Below are 14,950 nucleotides of genomic sequence, written 5' to 3'. Positions count from 1 at the left end.
TTAAAATCAGTAAATAACAGATTTTATACGGGAATTTTTCGAGTTAGCCTACGGACAGCAACACCTGACACTCAGGTCGTGTATTGACCTGAAATTCTATCAAATAGAATATCCATTTACTATCCCAAGAAAAATTTTTTTTCTCGACCCTTAATAGCATGGTCCTTTTATTACACAGGTACTTCATACTCCGCGAATAATACATCGCACGACTCTAAAGATCATCTGTGTTGGTCAGTTTGACATTATCATGCCTTATAATCATTTCGGCGAAAATTTTAAATGCCTTCAATGTTTTTTTTTAGGTTGTAATTCTCTAAATCCACGTGCTTACAACCAACCTCAATTTTTTTGACATTTCGAATTAGACTATTTTATTAATCGATACGTGTGAACTTGCTTCTTTTTCACGTTGCGATCGTTTTTTTTCATGTTATTGTTACTAAAGTTTTGCTCTCTTTTTATCGCTAATTGTTTTGCCTCAACTTCCAGGCCCTGAATATCATCGTTGATAAAATTCTTAGAATTTAATTAACAACGTGGATTATTAAGTCCGGGAATTTTAGTTTGTTAAAATTATTTGATGAAATTTTACAAGAATTAATTTTATAATTAATAATAGAATTACGAGTCGAATTTGGGAATAAATTTATGCGTTGGTTTTTAGTTCAAAATTTTGGGAATTAAATTATTAGTTGTGAAAATATTTTTCATTTTAATTGTTAGCTAATGACTGAAATAATTAAGTAAAATTTAATGTAATAATTTTCTGATATTAAATTTTTGTAATAACTTTTATAATTCAAAAATAAAAGTAAAATAAAATTAGAGAGTGTGTGAGCGGGTTATGTGTGTGAGAAGTGTGCGGGTTATGTGTGATAGAGAGTGTTAATAGTGTAAAGTATTGGTAGTCCGGTGGACTTAAAATCAAGTTAAAAGTGTGTGGAGGTAGTTTTGTTCAGTTTTCCGGTGGACTTGTAATTTTAAGTTTAGTCTTAGGCAGGTGTGGGAGACCGTTCGTTCGAAAAAGCCCAATAGTTTTAGGCAGGTGTGGGAGACCGTTCATTAGAAAAAGCCCAAATAGTTTTAGTCAGGTGTGGGAGACCGTTCGTTAGAAAAAGCCTAACTACACGGAGAAAAATTAATAATAGTATTTACTATACGAAGATATTAACTCCTACTATCTGAAATGGTAATAAAATTAATTAGTCACAAAATAATAGGTGTGATCATTGACAATTGTACTAGTTACTTTTAATAATGGTAACGATTACTATCGAAAATGATAATTGTAATTATTAAAAATTATAACTGCTATAATCGAAGATGGTAACTGTAACCATCTCAGTTTGTAAAAATTCTGAAAGAAAAAATAATATAAATTTATTTAATTTAATTCTTTATTTGCATCCATATTTTAGTTATGAACATTTTTTCCTTTAAAATATTAAAACAAATAATCGTTTAAATCCATATATGATAAAAATTGCCAAATATTAGAGCTGTTATTAATTATTTTGAATGATTGACTATGATTATCAAAATAGTAATCATCCAAGATTTGAGTTACTAAAAAAGTCTTATTATTATCAATTATTAATATTTTTTAACAAGATAAAATAATGAAACATCATTTGATGGTTCCATTATAATTGAATTAATTGTAATCCTATCATCTATATTATTAAGAATATATCATTAAGAGAAAATACTTTATCTCTAGATTCATAATTAATAAATGACCTTATATCTTGTGAATTATTGACATTTTTACAGATATAAGCTCACTCCGACATTATACTTTACTCATCGAGATCTTTCATTTGAGTACCCACATCAATTTTTCATATACTTATATATTATATATATTAGGGTGTGCCAAAAAAAGACGATATTTTTTTTTTTTCACTCTTAGCCCAAAATATGATAGGATATGTCTAAACAAAAATTCTGTCAAAAGGCCAGCTCTTAATTTCAATTTTAAGAGCTCCTTCATCGAACTTTAAGTTTTCCCATATAAATAACATGGAAAGTACGGTTTTAAACAGTATTTTACCCTGCAAGCTGTGAAGAAAATTTTTTTTGATAAAATGAATGATTGGACCTTTTTAAGCATTAAATTTCTGAGAAAAAATTTCGTTGAGTCATAAATCAATCGTCATTATTTAAGTTTTTACGGATCTTTGAAATTTGAATTTTTTGAAAATTTTACGTTTTTGCATTTAACAGCCAAACTATTGGAGATAGAAAAAAAAAAATTAAATAGCAATTTTGTAGTTCGTTTGATGCTCTATAACAAAGTTCTTAACAATTTTTTTGTATAATCAATAACAAAAAAGCTACAGACCTACAAAGTTTTGTTTTTATTATTTTTCACTTTTTTCAATTGAACTATCGATGATATAGAACAAAAAATTTAGTATAAATTTTTTGAGATACCAAATTTGCAACAAAATTGTATAGGTGAGATTTTTCGTATTATTGATGGTTAAAAGTTACAGGCTCAACAAATTCTATTTTTATGATTTTTCATCTATATCATGTAGTATATCAATAATGTATATAAAAAATTAATAATAAATATAAAGTACATTCAATTTTTTACAAATTTATGCTTGGTAAACTTTATATACTGTCTGCAGTTCCTAGATCAAAAATTGTTTACTAAAATCCAGTAAGAATCAGAAGAACTACAACAAGAATTTGTGAAATAGAACCCTCCTTCAAGTTGTTTACTATGACTAGATTATTATAATTATGGTTTATGATGAAATATACACGATTAGATTAAATAATGATGATAATAAATTTATAATTACTTTGCAAATAAAACAGATAAAAAAGTTTTTTATAGTTTTGATTATATATTTAGACTCTAAAGAAATATGTTTCCTTTTCAATATCAATTAATCGCAATTTAACCCAGAAAAATTATTACACAAAAGTAAATTCTCAATATTTTATGTTTATGTTTCTATAAATATTAATATTTGCATTGAACTATGTGTTTTCTATAAAAATGAAGTTGTTATCGCTGCCAATATTCAAATTTAAATTCAAATTATCCTAAGGAATTCGCATTTAACGCCCTCTAAGCATTTATTGTTTTACCGCTTAATTGATAAATTTTCCCCGGGAGAACGCCAATTAGTGAATTCTATTGTCTTTCGTTTTAATTAGTCTTCAATTGAGGTTGGTTTTTTAAGAGTTATTTATGTAATAACAACAATTATACTTTTTTGGAAAAAAAAACAATGTCTAGTAAAACTAATCAAAGAAAATACATCAACTTAGTTGGCTTCGAATCGAAAAATTTAAATAATTTAAAATTACCGATGAATCGTGACGTTTTATGTTTGTTTTTCTACAAACATAGAACAGAAAAACGAATTATCCGCGAAAGTGCTAAACTTGTTCTTTTTGAGGTTAGTAAGGTGTGGCACTTTCGCGGATAATTCGTTTTTCTGTTCTATGTTTGTAGAAAAACAAACATAAAACGTCACGATTCATCGGTAATTTTAAATTATTTAAATTTTTCGATTCGAAGCCAACTAAGTTGATGTATTTTCTTTTGATTAGTTTTACTAGACATTGTTTTTCCAAAAAGTATAATTGTTGTTATTACATAAATAACTCTTAAAACCCAACCTCAATTGAAGACTAATTAAAAACGAAAGACAATAGAATTCACTAATTGGCGTTCTCCCGGGGAAAATTTATCAGATTAAGCGGTAAAACAATAAATGCTTTAGAGGGCGTTAAATGCTGAATTCCCTTAGGATAATTTGAATTTCTAAATTTTGAATATTGGCAGCGATAACAACTTCATTTTTATAGAAAACACATAAAGTTCAATGCAAATATTAATATTTATAGAAACATAAACATAAAATATTGAGAATTTACTTTTGTGTAATAATTTTTCTGGGTTAAATTGCGATTAATTGATATTGAAAAAGGAAACATATTTGCTTTAGAGTCTAATATATAATCAAAACTTATAAAAAACTTTTTATCTGTTTTATTTGCAAAAGTAATTATAAATTTATTATCATCATTATTTAATCTAATCGATGTATATTTCATCATAAACCATAATTATAATAATCTAGTCATAGTAAACAACTTGAAGGGAGGGTTCTATTTCACAAATTCTTGTTGTAGTTCTTCTGGATTCTTACTGGAGACTTTTAGTAAACAATTTTTGATCTAGGAACTGCAGACAGTATATATAAAGTTTACCAAGCATTAAAATTTGTAAAAATTGAATGTACTTTATATTTATTATTAATTTTTATATATATTATTGTTATATACTACATGATATAGATGAAAAATCATAAAAATAGAAATTTGTTGAGGAGCCTGTAACTTTTTAACCATCAGAAATAATACGAAAAAAATCTCACCTATACAATTTTGTTGCCAAAATTTGATATACTAAAATAATTTATACTAAATTTTTGTTCTATATCATCGATAGTTCAATTGAAAAAAGTGAAAAATAATAGCAAAACAAAAACTTTACAGTAGGTCTGCTAGCTTTTTGTTATTGATTAATATACAAAAAAATTGTTAAAAAACTTTGTTATAGAGCATCAAACGAACTACAAAATTGTTATTTAATTTTTTTTCTATCTCCAATAGTTTGGCTGTTAAATGCAACGTAAAATTTTCAAAAATTCAAATTTCAAAGATCCGTAAAAACTTAAATAATGACGATTGATTTATGACTCGATGAATTTTTTCTCAGAAATTTAATGCTTAAAAAGGTCCAATCATTCATTTTATCAAAAAAAATTTTCTTCACAGCTTGCAGGGTAAAATACTGTTTAAAACCGTACTTTCCATGTTATTTATATGGAAAACTTAAAGTTCGATGAAGGAGCTCTTAAAATTGAAATTAAGAGCTGGCCTTTTGACAGAATTTTTTGTTTAGACATATCCTATCATATTTTGGGCTAAGAGTGAAAAATATCGTCTTTTTTGGCACACCCTAATATATATATATATATATATATATATATATATATATATATATATATATATATATATATATATATATATATATATATATATATTAGGGTGGGTCAAAAAAATCGATTATTTTTTTTTTAACTTCTAATATTGGAAAGTTGGTTCTCAGGCACCTCTAGAAAATGCTTATATATCCATTAAATTCATGAATTGTAGATATTTTCATTAAAATTTCAGCTCATATTGCTAGAATGAAAGTTTTTAACTATTTTTTACCCTATTCATAAATGTAAGGAAGCTTTACTTTTGGATAAAGAGAATGATACGTCTGTTTTTATTACTTACAAGGAAAGGTTCCCAGGTTTCCAGCTCCGATTTTGATGCGATTGAAATACGTTATTTTTATAATCGATTAAAATAATAAAATGACTTCTTACACAACGAACAACGAATAATCGCTTAATTTTTACATTCCGGAATTTCACAGTGAATATTACCTCCATCTCCAAACGCAAAACTCACAGGATTTCGCGTTTGAATTTGAATTTATTTGGTTTTGTCTCAACGTAACTTTTGAACCAAGAATATTGAAATTTCAATGAAATTTTGAAATTTTATTATTTTAATCGATAATAAAAATAACATATTTTAATGGCATCAAAATCGGAGCTGGAAACCTGGGAACCTTTTCTTGTCAGTAATAAAAACAGACGTTTCATTCTCTTTGGCCAAAAGTAAAGCTTCCTTACATTTATGAATAGGGTAAAAAATAGTTAAAAACTTTTATTCTAGCAATATGAGCTAAAATTTTCATGAAAATATCTAAGATTCATGAATTTAATGGATATATTTGAAAAAGTTATTAGAAAATTATTGAAATCAGAAAGCATTGGGGTTCGGTTACGAATATCTTTTAAACGGTTGTAGTAATCAATTTTACATATCAGACCTTTTTTGGAGAGCGTTAAATTTCCTACAAAATTATGGCATATTCATTTGACAACTATTATTTTCCAATAAGGTAGGAAATTAAAAAAAAAATTTATATATATATATATATATATATATATATATATATATATATATATATATACGTATATATGAAAAATATATAAAAAGGCATGTGGGTACTCAAATGAAAGCTATTGATGAGTGTAACATCGGGATGAGCTTACATCTTTAAAAATATCAATCATTAAGAAATGACCTTATATCTTGTAAACTATTGACATTTTTAAAGATATAAGCTCATCCCGATGTTACACTCGTCGAGACCTTTCATTTGAGTACCCACATAAATTTTATATATATATATATATATATATATATATATATATATATATCTATATATATATATATATTAGACTGGGCCAAAAACTGACTATTTTTTTTCTATCGATACTGTGAAAATATCATTCATGATGATAAAAAAATTATTGTGCAAGTTTGAGTCCTTAATAATAATATTAAGGGGTGTATCGTTACGACTATTGATTTTTCAACAGTAATCGCATTTTTACTCAAAATTCGTTAATTATCAATCTGAAAAATTTTAGCGATATGTATTCTTATAGGAAATTAAATTTCCTAAAAAGTTATCTTTGTAAATTACTGTAAAACAAGCCGTTTCCTTGTAATCATGCCTTAAACAAAGATTTATTTTTTCAATTTTGCGTTTCAATTTTGGATTTTTGTAGCTACCAGAAATATCAATATTTTTACAATTTAAAATACTTATTTTCAAAGGAAATTTAATGCTCTACAAAAAAGGTCTCTTAACATTTTTGATTAAATTCACTCCTTTCAAAGTTATTCGACGTTGAAGTTAAATTCAAAAATAATTTATCGTTTTTCGCGTTACACATGATTTTTTCCTTTTTGATTGAAAAATTTATGACTTTAATATTGAGAATAATTTTTTTTGTTGGAAGACTAAATTTTTTTATAAAATCATAATTTACCAATGTATTATTTTGCTTTTTAACGATTAATTATCGACATAAATTCATTTTACTGTATTTAACTAACTGCAATAGTACAATAAATACGGTCACTTTATTATAATATAGTTATTTGTATAGGGATATATTTTTTCTATAAACTTACACTTTTAAACTTCCGTTTTTAGCCCTCTTGTTGTTTTGTCCTTTTTAATGTCAACGAGAATTTAATTTTACTCTCCCTCCACGATTACATTTGTAAGTGTTTATTAGCGAAGTCGACCACCTGAAAATGACCTTGAAAGTTTCACGTTACAGCGCTGCGAGTTATCGTGAGCTTTTCCGTAATCTGTTACCGAAGCTGAAAACATAGCCTTCCTTTCTCCCACCACCTTGCTTCTATTATTGCGCTTTTCAAAAAAGGGAATACTATCCGTGTATAATAACTTTGATTTCCTTTGATCGGAAAATGACCTTGATTGTTATACGCTACAGCGCTGCCTTTCTTCACGCCAAAGCGCTGCGAGGTATCGTGAGCTTTTCCGTAATCTATTACTGAAGCTGAAAATATAGCCTTTCTTCACTCCCACCCCCTGCTTTTTATCATTGCATTGTTCAAAAAAATGAATACTCTTTGTGCATAATTACTTTGATTCTATTCTTCATTGTGCAAAGTAACTTAAACGTTGTCAACGCAAATTTGAGTTTTCATTAAGTATTTATTTATTGTTTGGTATATAATTTTCTTCTTTATTTCTTTAGATTGTTTAATTGTAATTGATAGTTTGAATTTATTTATGGTATTGTAAATTAACTTAACATTAAATATTTATTTATACCGGATCTGGGTGTTGAAAAGAAATTATAAACACTGATTCGTGGTTTTCTCGTTTATTATATAAAATATCACAGTTTAAAATTAGTGAACACTTGACTCTTAATAACTATCATAAATTTAACTTCTTAATTTATTTGAACTATTTAATTAAGTAATCCGAGAATTATTATTAAATTAAGTATTTGAAAGTACTGTAATTATAATCATAAAGACGAGTTATTAATATGTTGGCACCATACACAAATATCAATTTAAGGTTTAATAAGAGCGTTGAGTTAGTCAATTTTACCAAGATTTGAATACGAGCTCAGATTTAATTAATTGCATGAGTTTGTTGATCTATTATTTTATCACAATAAAAATTATTGATGACGCGACAATAGTTAGTACGAGCGATGATACGAGTGAAGAGCACGGAGGAGAGTCAGAACGCGAACTGAACTCAGCAGTCACAAGAGAGGCTTGAATAAAGGCAAGAGATTATAAGATTATTTGCATACCTGGTGATCAGTGACGTCACCTCATCCAGGTATGACAACGACTTGAACTGAAGACAATTTTAATTAATGAGTCATGCAGGTATTATATTATTAAGACTGAATATTATTTAATCTCTTGTGAATGCTGATTCAACATGTAAAATAATTTATATAGTATGTAAAGCATGATCCCGAGATACCGGCATAACAACAATCGAGAGGTTACGTTTTAATTATTATTATTAACCAATTCATTATTATTAAATTATTATGAAGGACACGAAATTGGTACCTGAATTTCCGATGGTGGAGAATTGTCCTGGATGAGTTGTTGAGTAGATTTGTACAAGATGCACTGGATAATTGGAATTCCGTTATGAACACTTTATAAATACTGAGCACGTGTAGTTAGCCACCGCGTGTAGATTAATTGTGCCGGTTGGCGCGTAATCGTCTATCTGCCTCGGGGAGTTGACTATCAGGGTGCGCGTCAGTCGCAGCACCACTGATGCAGTAGAGTGCGAATTTACCAAGTGTTCTGGCGCGAACATTTGGTATTTACGCAACATCTAGATTTTATCAGAATTTGTAATAAATCCATAGGTATTGACATTATTTAATCAAAAGTGTGTAATGTACTTTTACTGTATATATATATATATATTTTTTTTTTCAGTCACAAGAAGAACTTGCTGATATCATAAAAAACGGTGGGCGAGTAGGATTCCACCTGCAGCACTATTGTCAGATTTATCTGAAACTGATGATCAAACGCGTTTTAGAAAAAAATCTACTGGTGCTTCCCAAGACAATAACACGCGTGATTTATTAAACAAAAAGTTATCAGCCATCAGTAAGGTATTGTTTAACTTTATTATTGATGAATTTCATTTTTGCACCTGACATTTTTCAGAATTTTTTTTTACACTTCTATATTTAGGACGAAAACTTTTTAAAAAACTTTCCACTCGTAGAAATTAAAAAAAAATACAAGTTTAATTGAAGCAAAATATGTTATTAAAAATAATTTATTTATTAAATAAAATTAAGAAATGTTCAGGTGTCTGCTGATTTAGGGTTAATCTTTATTAAAAAATATTTTATCTCAATTTGACTTTTTAAAGTACATATTAATTGTAAATAATTGATTATACTATAGACAATTATTATTTTAATAAAAGTATCTCTGACGATAAAATACGGATCTGTATTTTAGGTCAATTTACTTTGAATTTTCTTTTTATTTGGGTAAATGCTTCAATAATTTTTTCACTTCTATTTTTACTTTTCACTCAAAAATGTTATAAGTTTTTAAAGATTATTGTTGTCAATTCGATTTTCTGAAGTCGTTGCCGCTATTTTTTGAAATAATTCCCATCAATGTAGTATAAATTGTTGTATAAATTTAACAGTAATGCAGTACTAGATACGTCCAGTTAAATTAAGCGCAATAATATTTAACTTCTATAAATTTATTTTTCAAGGCCAAGAAGTAAGATATATCTTTTTCAAAATAAGTAGAAATTATTTTTTAGATTACATATTTCACATGACTATGTCGGAACGATCTCAAACATTCTGATAAAAATATAAATGAATTTTTATAACAGAATCTATAAGATATACTTTGAAATTTTTAGATGTTTTATTTGAAATTTTTTAAACTTTATCATACTAATTACATACAATATTACAACTTATACACTTTATAATTGTTTAATTATTCACGAGCGGTCCCAGCTATTACAGGTTCATCGATTACTCTAAACATTACAAAATCTCGGAAAAAAGTGTTATGATAAGGAGATACATTATTTAATTATCTACTTTTATCCGAGCGTTTTTTCGAAATTTTCATTTGCTTAAGGAAAATTCATTCATCTGTAATAGCTTTGCTTTTGAAGAGTGCAACAAAGATGGTTTGATTTCTCTCGGTGAGTACGAGAAAAGAAAAATATGGGACCTTTTCTTAAGTTGCAAAACTTTATTGAGGAAATATGTAATATTTTTTGTTCAATTAACAACTATATGCCCTATGACTCAAAATCTTACTGTTGTCTAACATACGTCAGAGGTCTTTATTATTATTTCAATTAAATTAACTAAAGTTGGTTTGACAAAAGTAATGATGAATTCAATTTTCTGTTTGAGCAGTGTATTTTACTTTTTATTGTAAAGGATCATAATTTTATGCATGACATAAAAAGCTACTGTTTTTTCTTATAGCTTCTGGGTGATTTCAGAACAAAATTAAAAGGATTACAATTAAAAATCTAAATTTTGTCGGGTTCATTTCTATTAAGTTCAAGATTATATGTGATGAGTAAATATAGTGTTTAGAAAACTATATTCATTCAAGATATTCATTAAAGGGTTAGGGGTAGTCAGAGACACGAAAAAATGAGAATTTTCAGTATTTTTTTTTTTGCTATTAAATTATGTTATTTTACAAAAGTAACAATATGGCATTATTACACAATGTTTTGACTCGAAGTCACGAAAATTTAGAAAAAAAAAAAATTAATAATTTCAAAGTTATAGCTGTTTGTGTTGACCTAGTTCCAAAAAGGTCACTTGCGGATTAAGGGCAATCATAAGTCCTTGGAGATTTATCAAAAAATCAATCGGATTGCAAAAATTAGTTTTATAAATAGATTATCTTGGGCCTGATCCAAGCTTTTTTTTTTCAAAAATTAACAAAATGTCGGCCTCAGGAAATTTTTTTCTAGATTTTAGGGAAAAAATCAACAGTTACTTGGTCATAAAAAATCGAAATTTTCGAAAAAAAAAAATCCTTCGATCAGGCCCGAGTTTATTATGTATTCTAAAAGCTGTATACATTTCATTAAAATCTACCGAGCGGTTTTCGAGTTACAGTAGCCACTAGTTCAAAAAACATAAGAGATTAATTTTAAAAGTTCTAATTCTACAATAACCATATACTATTGTTATGTATGTGTAAAATATGAGTTGTTAACTATCGTTCTTCCTGCACTTTGTACTGTTTTAAGCTATATCTTCTCAAATGATAACACTCGTTTAAATTGTTGCGCTATTTCTTATAAATACTTATAAATATAATTAAAGTCTACCTACTTAATTGAATTTACAACTAAAAACAATTATTATGATAATTATTATTATCGTAGTCTAATAATAATATTAATTCAATATTAATTGAACTAAATATTTATGATAATTTCATAATAGAGCTTGATTATAAAATTTCTTGGGAGTGTTTTTCTCATGAAAGGTACAAAAATTGATAGGTACAAAAATCGTGTGTTGCTCACTTCTTAGCTATCTTAACAATTTTTAAAATAAAATAACAGTCAAATTAAAAAGAAATTTTTCTTCCAAAATAATAAAAAACATTAAATCGATGAACATTATTGTTAAAATTTAAAAGAATGGGAAGACAGAATAAAATTTTTTATTAAGAATGTAAGACCCACGTGATTTTATTATGAAAAAATTTTTCTTTCATTTTCTTTTTCTCAAAAAGGAAACGAGTCAAAAATAATGTCATTGATTAATTCGTTTCAATTTTTTCGTTTTAGTTCTAAAGAAAAAAAAACATGACTTGAGATGAAAAAATATAAAACAGTTCTTTGAATTTTTTCATGGTGTATTTTCTTTGGTTATGAACAATTCTTTATCGCTGTCACTATTTGCATTCATTACATTGGCTATTATCGCTTCAAAATTTTTATAATTTTTTATATGCCTTCAGGAATCGTAAATTTTTCAACCGATCACTTCATGGAAAAAGATTAATAATCGTTTTGCTGAGATCATCCATCATGTGATGAAAATAGTGTAAACAAACGAACAAAATCTCGTTGGCAAAAATATGTTACTGATGATGCATCCATTGAGAAGAAAAAAAAAAGTAGGTATGCAAAAGTTAATGCTATCAGAAATTATCAAAAGTATGCGTATATATAGATTGCAAGTTGGCTTTATTTGAAGTAAATAAAGGAAGCTTTAATTTTATGAGAAGGACAAATTAAAATAAACTTTTCATTTTGTTGGTTCAATGATGATTTTAATAAAATTGAAGTGAAGTTGAGACTCAGATTTTTATGATTATTAATAATTTGAAAATGATCATTGACAATTAAAGGAGTATTTTTTATATGAAGATGTTGCACGCTACTAAAAATGCTTTTTTAAATTTTAATCCATTTACATCTTATATTAGAAACAATGATATATGTCAATCAAAGAGATGTTTATGTGTGCACTTTTATACTATCACTTCTTATCATAATCTATAGGATAGTTGTAATAAGCTGATGAATTTATACTTAATTTAGATTTAGAAATAACAATATTAGTATATTCACTCTTAATGTTGTAAATTATTGATTTGTATGTCAAATTCTTATTAAAGTATTCATTCATCCATAACTGGTTTTAGATTGTTTGGTTTCATGATAAATTCAAATGTAATACTTACTAAGCATAATCATTAGAAGAAATTATAATCAACTAAATATACGTATATCGTTCGATTGTAATTTTATCTTGACGTTTTAATTTGTTTAAATTTTTTCACCCAACTACGTTTGAGGAATTTTTTGATGACAGTATGCGGTTGAACGAATGTATGATTCAAGCAATTCCGATTTGAAATCAGATACATCAACTGATAATTTTTTTTACAACCCTTAATGAGAGGGAAGGAAGTAATAATAATAAAACGCCTGACGATGATGATGTAAATATTGACGTGGGTGATGAAAGTCTCTGTTATGATGTTACATCCATAAGCAGCAGTTGCAATGATGATTCACAGCATTTGCTCATGCTGTAATGACGATTATATATAAGGTTCTGACGATGATTATGATCTGCCGTCGGTGGTACTTGCATTACTTAATGAAAAGTTGATTCGATGCCAAGCCAAGCGAAAAGTAATCGATCACTATAAAATGTGTTTCCACCTGCCAATCTTAAAGAGTATCTGGACGTATTATTAATGATAGGAATGTTTTCAATTTCGAAAAATTTAACAAATCCCGATCAAAATGATTTGCTGAAGTTGAGCGAGGCGAGTGAAGATCAAGCGCGCTGGACCTGATTGCATGAATCGTTATTTAAAGGGATTGTGGTTATTATTCAAGATCAAAAATTTTTGGTGTTACCGATTTGATAAAATAACTCTTAATTTTTTTTGTGAAACTTGTAACGTAATTCTCGTCAAAAAAAAATTGCCAAACAATTCTAAAAAAGAAAATGTTCAATGTGAAAAATTTAAAGAACAATTTTGTGTTTCTTTTCAATCAACAATTTATTTCATGAGCGTAGATATTAAATATCAAATTCAATTAATTTTAAATCAACCTGAAATTCAAAATAGTTTTTTTAGTCATGTGGAAACTGAAAATCGATTATCTAATATGTTAGATATTCGAGACTCTAACTTATATAAAAAATTTAAAAAAGACTGCCCGGATATTTTTACATTAAATTATAACACTGACGGTGCTCCTATATTTAAAAGTTTGAAGCAGAGCTTTTGGCCACAACAATTAATTATTAACGAATTGCCTCTAGAAGAACGTTTTAAATATATCATTCTAGCTGGTGTTTTCTTAACAGATGCTGAACCTAAGTCAGAATTTATTAATCTTTACAATAAAGAATTGTGTGATCAAATTATTGACCTGACGAACAATGGCGTTGATATATTTAATCATTCAACCGGAAAAAATTGTAATTTAAAGTTTACGCTACTTTGTTGTTGTGTCGATACGCCGGCACGCGCAACATGTCAAAATCGAGTGAAATTTAGTGGCTATTATGGATGTAGTGGGTGTTATGAGCCGGGTTTTTATGTTGGACATGCGGTGCACTATCCACTTAGTGAGGATGAACCAAATTTACGAACTCATGAATCTCATTTGGAAAATATCAAAGAAGTTGAAAAAATAAAAAAAACATCTCTTTTAAAAAGTAAGGTACCTACAATTATGGGTGTTAAAGGACCTATGAGTTTTGTTGAAAAATTGCCTCTCTTTGATAGGATTTGGGGGTTTCCAATAGACTACATGCATGGTTGTTTGTTAGAGTTACGCGCCAGCTATTGGAATTATTAAAGACACCCGGAGTAAAATTCAAAGTAACTAAACAACAACGCGAGGCTGTTGATAAAGGTTTGACATCTATAAAACAACCTCATGAAATATACAGATTACCTCGACCGACTGCTTTTCAGTCTGTTCTACTTCTAATTCTATTTCATTTTTCAGCAAAAAAATATTATTACTCGAAAAAATGAAGTTCTTTCGACGGCAGTATGTATCATAAGTCATAAGTAAAAATTTGTCTTTCACTATTATTCTAGGGATTTGTCTACTAATCAAATTTCTTTTATAAATTAAGGTTATTTTGGTACGACCAACTGACAATAAACTAGCCAAAGAATCTGAAGAAGAAACCGACAAAAATGTTACGATTCCTGTATCACCTTCGAGCGAAGGTTTATTTTCATCACCACCACACCATTGCCATAGTAGCCACCCAGTGAACACATGACTTCAATATGACGTCATTTATAAGTCATAGGAATGTCACAATATTTTACGTAAATATGACGTAAAATTGACCTGTCTTGTGATCCAATTATGATGTAAAAATATATGATATATTTTTGACATCATACTGATGTAAGTTTATTACTTCTCCATGATGTAACGGAAATGACTTAG

The 14,950-nt window shown here is 27.5% G+C and overlaps 1 long non-coding RNA gene across 1 annotated transcript; it reads left to right on the top strand.

The window, feature by feature from the left end:
• Positions 1-14,311: 14,311 nt before the first annotated feature.
• On the top strand, positions 14,312-14,772 carry LOC123263901. The gene is made up of 3 exons (XR_006509249.1): positions 14,312-14,395; positions 14,492-14,536; positions 14,625-14,772. It is a non-coding gene; the product is annotated as an uncharacterized LOC123263901 (long non-coding RNA).
• The last annotated feature ends 178 nt before the right edge of the window (positions 14,773-14,950 follow it).

Source organism: Cotesia glomerata, linkage group LG4 (assembly GCF_020080835.1).
Source record: "Cotesia glomerata isolate CgM1 linkage group LG4, MPM_Cglom_v2.3, whole genome shotgun sequence".
NCBI lineage: Eukaryota > Metazoa > Arthropoda > Insecta > Hymenoptera > Braconidae > Cotesia > Cotesia glomerata.
The sequence above is the reverse complement of the archived record's forward strand: the minus strand, read 5'-3'. Positions and strand labels throughout refer to the sequence as shown.